General features: G+C 43.3%; 1 protein-coding gene across 2 annotated transcripts in view; it reads left to right on the top strand.

The window, feature by feature from the left end:
* The first annotated feature begins 264 nt into the window (after positions 1 to 264).
* The window catches only part of LOC137638837 (tigger transposable element-derived protein 1-like), a 203,531-nt gene continuing 195,820 nt past the window's right edge, over positions 265 to 7,975 (top strand). Inside the window, exon 1 of one of the 2 annotated variants that reach the window (XR_011044194.1) lies at positions 265 to 553. The gene's annotated coding sequence lies outside the window, so the exon portion shown is untranslated. The remainder of the gene's footprint in view (positions 554 to 7,975) is intronic. The other variant, XR_011044195.1, reaches the window with a different exon arrangement.

Here is a 7,975-nt window from a genome sequence, read left to right as displayed (position 1 = left end):
AATCTAGAAGAGAATATTTACCACGTCATGTTATATTGTCCGCAGTATAGTGATATACGAAGAAAAGCAATACAGTTCCAACAACCATACGAAGAAGATAGTGCACAAACAGTTGAACAAATCTTTTTCTCTGTAGGAAATATTGAAAATAAGAAAATGTACTGCAACAAATGTGAGTGAAAAGAGAAAACTATCGAAAATAAGGAACACACAAAACTAAAACATACAAGAGGCGCCGATGCAAAGGCGAAGTCTCGACCTGAACTGAAGAACCTAGAAGGGAACCTGTAACCTGAGAATTCAAACATAAACATAACTATTATCACCTCTTCTAGTTTTACCAATACTAGATTCAATACCCACTTGCAAAGAATATGATTTAATAGATTAGTGAACTTGTTCGTCGTAATGAAACGTAGAGTAGATTACTATAGGTGGAATATTGTGCTATAGTAAGTATAAACATAGTTACCGACCTGGTCCTTCTCCCAACCAACTACCAAGTCTCCGAATCATATCTTTGTGAATGTGGTCAGCATGTCCCAAAATTTTGGTAAATGTCTTAAACCTATATAGGCGTAGCTTTTTCTGTTACCGCTAAAGTTGAAGCCCATTGAATTGGTTAACTAAATTTACAGCTAATATGGCAGAAAGTGATTTGCTTCACTCAGAAAAGGGGAAAGGTCGATTTACTGTAATTGAAGGTGCATCACAGCGTGGAAAACCATTATTAGTAGATAATATTGGGTATAAATACAATATCAATAAAACACGCAAAAATGGTAACGTGTCGTGGACGTGCCCTGTCCGAAATAAAGTTGCAAAATGCCCAGCTTCAGTTCGGCAATCTGGAGACCAATTCTTACCAAACCATAGGCCCCACAACCATCCTAAGGAACCTGACATGGAGTTGAAAGCCCGAATAGCTGCCGAAGTAAAGGCTAGAGTAAGTGAAGATTGTGTTATGCCAGCCCCGGAAATAGTCGAGAATGTACTTCTTTCTCAGGATACAAGCAAAGTCCATGTGTTGCCTGATCCTGAGTTAATCATCCGACAAGTCAAAAGAAAGTTGCAAAAAGTGAAAATGATGGAATCAAAGGACGTCAGTTCTGTAAAACAATCGTCGCGTCAATTTAGGAAATGTCCTCAAATTCAGTATTCTGTTATTGAAGGTGCATCGCAGCGGGGAAAACCATTATTAATTGATAGTATTGGGTATAAATACAATATCGGTAAAATCAGAAGTGGAAAGGTGTATTGGAGTTGTGCTCAACGTAAAAATCATGCAAGATGCCATGTAAGAGTGGTACAGGAAGGAGACTCATTCACACTAAATGAAATGAGTCACAATCACATTGCCGAACCAGGTACTGCTTTAAAGGCTCGAATAGTTGCTAAAGCGAAAGAAAAAGCACTTGAAGACAATGTTAGAACAGCTCGGGAGATATTCAAAGATGTCGTTTATTGCTTAAATGCCGATAAAGACAAAGTACTGCCTGCTCCTTCACTGATCATCCGGCAAATCAATAGAAAACGTCAAAAATTAAGAGAGTCGAAAACAAAGGATCATGATGATGATATGGTAGATGTTGATGACAGTGTTTTACCACAAGACTTGGTCCAATGTGAAGAAAGTGGAGTAGTGCAATACTCTGTTATTAAAGAAGATTCAAAGCGTGGTAAATCATTATTAGTAGATAGTATTGGGTATAAATATAATATTAAAAGGAGTTATCCAAGTGGAAAAGTGTTATGGAAGTGTAATGTTCGAAATGAATATGTAATCTGCCCGGCTACAGTTCAGCAGAATGGAGATGAATTCATTCCAAGCCAGATATGTCACAATCATTCTGCACAGTCTGATATTGAGTCAAACGATAGAGTTGCAGCTAAAGTTAAGGAAAAAGCAAGTGAAGATATTGTTACCTCGGCTAAAAAGATAAGCACTGCCAAGGTACTGTCTGATAGTAACTCGATCATCCGACAAGACTTCAGAAAACATCAAGAAGCAAAGCAGTTGGAATCAGAGAACCATAAATTAACAATGAGTGTGGTAAACAGTACTTTGCATCCGTCAGCAAAGCAAGACAGGGAAATTCCTGCAGTCTCTTATTCTGTAATGGAAGGCGCATCGAGACATGGAAACTCATTATTACTAGATACCAATGGGCACACATACTGTATCCATAGTATTTTATCTGCTGGAAAAGTTTTATGGAGGTGTACTGTTCGAAATAAAAAAGTAATGTGCAGGGCTTCAGTTCTTCAAAGTTTAGATAGTTTTAAACCATCCCAGAAAAAACATAGTCATTTTCCACCACTTGGAACTGATTTAAATATTTGAAGACGCTTTTACATAAACCTGACGTCCAATAAAGATTCACGTCTTTGTTATGACACAGGCACACACCAAGTACTGCTCAAGACCTAACTTGACCATCAGACCATCTAACAGAAATTGTCAAAAAGCCAGAGAGATGGTATCAAGGAACCACAAATGTAGTTAGGATTGACTATATATGTGAAGATTTTGACTGGAGAGGCAGAAGTAAGAGAGGAATGGGTCGTAAGACAAAGACGTCAGATATGTATTTTAACTGTTTGGAATAGAAAAAGTATAGAAATATTATTGGACAGACTATCTAGATTTGTTCAGCACCCATTTCACCATACTTTGGCCTTTATTCATGTCACTAATACTCAACTGTGCAATTACATCTTACTATAGGTTTTGTGCAGCAACTTGCTTCTAATTTGATTTATTCTATAATCTATTTTTGTAAGTTTAATACTGTGTACACACTAAGTCCCAAATGGTATAAGTTATAATTATATATCAGTTAATTAAATACGGTCCATGTTAATTAATAATAGAACTGTCTATGATTCCATTAATTTAATGAACTGGAAAATGTACGTATTATAGTAACATTTCTATTAGTTATCAAGTCACCATGGTTGTTTTGTTCATCTTCTTTTAAGGAGTGATTTGCCGACTCAAATTTTGGGTTATTCCTATGTGGATACTAACTTTTAAGTCATTTATATGGGGTTACAGTATTACTAATCATGTTTTTTACGACCGGCCAGTCAAAATTTTGGTTGATTGCATCATGCTTTGTGTTGGGTAAATAGAGTGCGTGCGCATGGAGCAAGTAGGAGCTTGCTCACAGCGTCTCTCCTCAACACTGCTGGTTGTGAAGTGAAGAGGTTGTGCTTTCACTGCCTCTCTAGGATCGAGCCTTTCACATTCATCCCGTTTTCCCTTTTAGTGTTTAGTTCTCTTGACTTGTGTTTTTTCTTGATTCACAGTCATTTGAATGACTAGTCACTAGCTGTGATTTACGAGTGAGTGTTAGGCCTAGTAAATCTCTGTTGTTCCGAAACTAAACTATAAACCAACCCTATTTACTGTATAGGGGCATTTATTTCGTCAAAACTGAAAGACAAGCCATTACACTTTTAGCGAGCGTTAACCATCCACCCGATAGTTAGTGGAGGCTTGTGTTAGTAGCTACCCCTCTCGCTCACACACCTGTGACTGTTCTTCACTTTACTTTTGGCTCGGGGGGGGGAGAGACATTGTCTCTCTCCCTCTCCAACTTTCTGGCCATTTGACTTATTTTTTCTTAATCATATGTTTTATTATATACTGTTAGCAGCAATGTTTGTGATCCAAACTTGTTCATTGTTCGACCATTGGCCTAGAGCAATATTCTGCTATGCCACTACAAAAGATCTTAAATTGTAATGCCTTGTGATGATATAAAGATTTGGTACGACCAGGGTCAAAACCCCTAGAATCTTGGTCAGATGCTCAGATGGCAGTAATTTTGGTGTTCTGGAAGCATTTTAAATGTTACAGAGGCTGTCTGATTAAAGATGTGACAGTAATTTTAGCCTCCGTGGAGGCATTAAGTCTGAGAAATTCAATTGTTATGTAGCTGGAATACAAACTTACCGGTACGCTATTTATAGGGGTATTACTCTCAGTGAGGGTGATAAGACCAGCCATTAAAATTTTGGGAGAGTTAAATATCCATCCCACTAGTTATCAGGGGTAGGAGGGTAGGTAGCTACCCCTTCACTCACACACCTGTGACTGTGCTTCACTTTACTTTCTGGGTCGGAGGTTGAGCGCTTGTTGCCGCTTTTCATCCTCGCCTATTTTGGACTGCCATTAATCTTTGTCTTTTTAACTTATGCTTTTCTCTTCTATATATATGGAAACATTCTTAATGTTTTTATATATATGTTTTAGCTTTCCTTGCATTATATGTTACTGTTTGTGTGATAGCGCAGTACGGCAGGTTCTCAAGGGCGGAGAACCTTCCCTCCCGACCTTTTCCCTTGGGACATCGGCCATCCCATTGGGGAATAGCCTTCTGTGTGACTCGGCCGCTGCTGCAGGGAAATCACCATCGTTTGGATACTTCTCCGTTCAGCTGTTGTCATCGCCTTCCCCTCTACATGTAATCTGGGGTAAGGGAGTGCGGCCTTCTCAGAGCTTGACTTCGGTCTTGCTCTTTCTCAAGGTCTTCGCCACTCTCTTTTCATGGATGGCCGGCAGTTGTGCTCTGCAGGGGGAGAACCTTTCCCATTCGCGGGTTAGGTTGCGCTTCCGAATTATTTCTTCATTAATTAAGTGAAATTTTATTTGTTCATAATTTAACTTTTCAACTTCATCTCCGCGCGGGAACCCTTTCCCACCGAAGGATCGAGTAGTTCTCCCGAGTAGTGATTATTTTGTAGCTGAATGAATTGATTGTAATTCTTGTTTTGTTACAGTGTTTACGCTGCGCTCTCTTTCTCCCCTCGATATTGGCCAAGGAAGGAGTGCGCAGTCCTTATTTTGTGTCTGTTTTCTCGCTGGACACCTTTCCTGTCCGCAAACTAGGTGTTCCTGCCGAGGGAGTTTTTATTGCATAATTTGTTTTTTATTCTGTAATTGGAATACAAACCACGCTATTTATAGGTTATTACTTTCGGCGTAGCTGAAATGACGAGCCATTAAAATTTAGCCTGGGTTAACTACCCACACTGATAGTTAGCAGGGGTAGGGGGAGGGTAGCTTGCTACCGCCACCTCTCACACATCTGTGATTGAGCTCGCTTTACTTTTGGCTCGGATGGAGAGCGGATGTTTCCGCTCTTCCTCCTCGCCTATTCTGGACTACCATTAATTTTTGTCTTTTAACTTACTTTTTCTTATGTATATGTATACTGTATATGAAAACATTCTTAATGTTTATGTATATACTGTATATATATGTTTAGAAATGTAAGTTTCCTTTTCATTGTTTGTACTGTCGTGTGATACATATACGACAAGTTCTTATGACACTTGCGCAAGGGCAGGACACTTCCCTTCGTGGAGAACGACCTCTCCCCCTCTGGTCCATCGGTCTTCCTGTCGGCATATGACCGTTGACTCGGCCGCCGCAGGGGAAATTGCACCTTTTGGACCCTCCTCATTCAACTGTTGTCTTCGCCTTTTCCCTTTCCTACGGGAAACATGGATTACTGAGTGTGGCCTCTCAGAGATTGACTACGGTCTTTCTCTTCTCAAGGTCGTTCACCTTTCAACGACAGTGTACTAACGGGTGGAGCACCTTTCCCATTCGCGGGTTAGGTTGCTCTTCCGATTGTTTTTCTCAATTATTTTAGTGAAATTATAATTGTTTGTAATTTTAACTTTTCAGCTTCTCCGTGGGGGAACACTTCCCTTCGGAGGATCAGTGGTTCTCACTATTAGTGAATATTCTTAGCTGATTTAAATAATAGTAATTCTTGTTTTTATTACAGTTACTCTGCTCCCCTTCTCCCGTGGATGTCGACTGGGGAAGGGAGGAGGCAATACTTATTTTATGTTGTTCCCTCGGTGGTCCTCTTCGGAGTTCCTTCCTAGGGAATTTTCTGTTATATAATTTATTTTATTTTTCCTCTGTTAGCTATGTAGTTTTCTTCGTTCGACTAAGAGTGCCGACGAAGCAGAGCTGTTCTGTTCATGCCTGGGGAATCTGCTGTCACTGCCGTCCCTCAGAGGACATCATCATGGGCGTCATCCCTTCTCTTAGAAGTATGCCCATGACATGATCAGCACTTCAGATCATCGTAGTACGCTACCAGGAGCTTCGCCTCCAGGGGTTGGACAACTTTCCCTTCCGAGGGAAAGTTTCCTCCCCAGGTGTGAGGTTGTTTCTCCCTTCCGAGGGAGAACTTCCCACATCGGCCTAGACTACTCTCCCTCCTTGCCGAGTCTCTCTTCCTTCAGGGGCTGAGCATAGTCTTAGGTAAATCTCTCCGGCGAAGTGATCACCTCTCTCGTTCGCCAGAGGGGCCACTCATAGAGACTCCTCTTCGGAGGATCGCCACTCCTGAATGTCAGCTTGCTGATCCATCGGCCCTCATGGGCGTCATCCCTTCTCTCACGAGTACGCCCATGGCAACACCTGATCAGCACTTCATCTTTGAGGAAAGGTTATTTCCACCTTCCAAGGGAGAACTTCATGCATCTTAATCACTTCACAGACTCTGACTGCTGTTGCTGTCTTCGCCTAGACGACACTCCCCCCTTACCGAGTCTCTCTTCCTTCGGGGGCGGACCATAGTATAAGGCAAGTCTCTCCTGCGAAGTGATCACCTCTCTCAAGAGAGGGGCCAGTCATAGAGACTCCTCTTCGGAGGATCACTACTGCTGAAGGTCAGCTTGCTGGTCCACCAGCTCTCGTGGGCATCATCAGTTCCTGATCATCCTATCAGCAGTCCTACAAGCGCAACCTTGGGCTGCAGCTTAGTACCTAGGTTTTGGTCGTGGACTCTTCTATGGACCTTTCACGGTCGCCATCGGTGGATGTTCGCCCTTCCAAAGGGCATATCTCAGTTCCTGATCGTCCTGCCAGCTGACCTGCCGACCTACCAGCGCAACCTTATGCTGCAGTTAGTCTTTGGACTTCGGTCCTGGATTCTACTATGGACCTTTCATGGTCGCCATCAATGGATGTTCGCCCTTCCAAAGGGCTCATCCCAATTCCTGGTCGTCCTGCCAGCTGACCTGCCGACCTACCAGCGCTACCTTACGCTGCAGTTAGTCCTTGGACTTCGGTCCCGGACTCTTCTGTGGATCGTTCCTGCTCGCCAACGATCACCTGCACCTGTGTGCCAGCACTCTCCTGCACCTGCAACCCAGTGCTTTCCTACGCGCCAGCATTATCATGCTCGCCATTGCTTCTGCGCGCGCCAGCACCAACTGTCTTCCGCACGCGCGCCAGCAGTCTTCCATGCGCGCGCTCCCTCTTACGCGCATAGGAATTCAAAGACTCCAAGATCATGCCAAAATCCTCTGCCAGGACTACAAGGATGGAGACAGCCAGCCACTCAAGGGATGTCCGCGACCCAACCCAAGAAGAGCTTTTGGGGATGGAAGATGGAGACTTCGCTGCAAGTCCGACATCAGAAGGAGATTAATAAGAGTCAGAACATGCATTCTGGCAGGTCCTGACTTATGAGGGTTCTCAGTGGGTTTTCCGACCCAGAGATACCCCCTCGGGAGGCCAAGGACACGGTCTTAGACCGTGTCTTCGGCACTCAGAAACCCTCAAAGACCAGTGCAGCTCTGCCCTGGTCTCAGGGGTTGAAGAGTGCCAGGGCTAAGATCGCCCAACAGCTCTCCAAGTTTGCCTCCTCTAACCGTTCTGGCTCTACAAACAAGCTCCTCCCACCTCCTTGTGTACAACAGAGGAGGTACTTTGAGATCCTGGAGGAGCCCAGTCCAGCTCTTCCACTTCACCACTCTCCAGAAGAACTAACCAGGGGGATCTCTCTTGAGAGGCTCTCCAGCCGGCAGGTCTCTTTCTCGGCGGCTGAAGTCCTTAACTAAGAAAAGGTCCCAAAGTATGCGATGCAGGCTACTTCGTGGCTGGATATCTGGTTAGGGACCTTGTGAATCCTGGTACGGTCCGAGGATTTCTCTAAGG

This window comes from Palaemon carinicauda, chromosome 3, assembly GCF_036898095.1.
Source record: "Palaemon carinicauda isolate YSFRI2023 chromosome 3, ASM3689809v2, whole genome shotgun sequence".
Classification (NCBI taxonomy): domain Eukaryota; kingdom Metazoa; phylum Arthropoda; class Malacostraca; order Decapoda; family Palaemonidae; genus Palaemon; species Palaemon carinicauda.
This window is presented reverse-complemented; position numbering and strand designations above follow the sequence as displayed.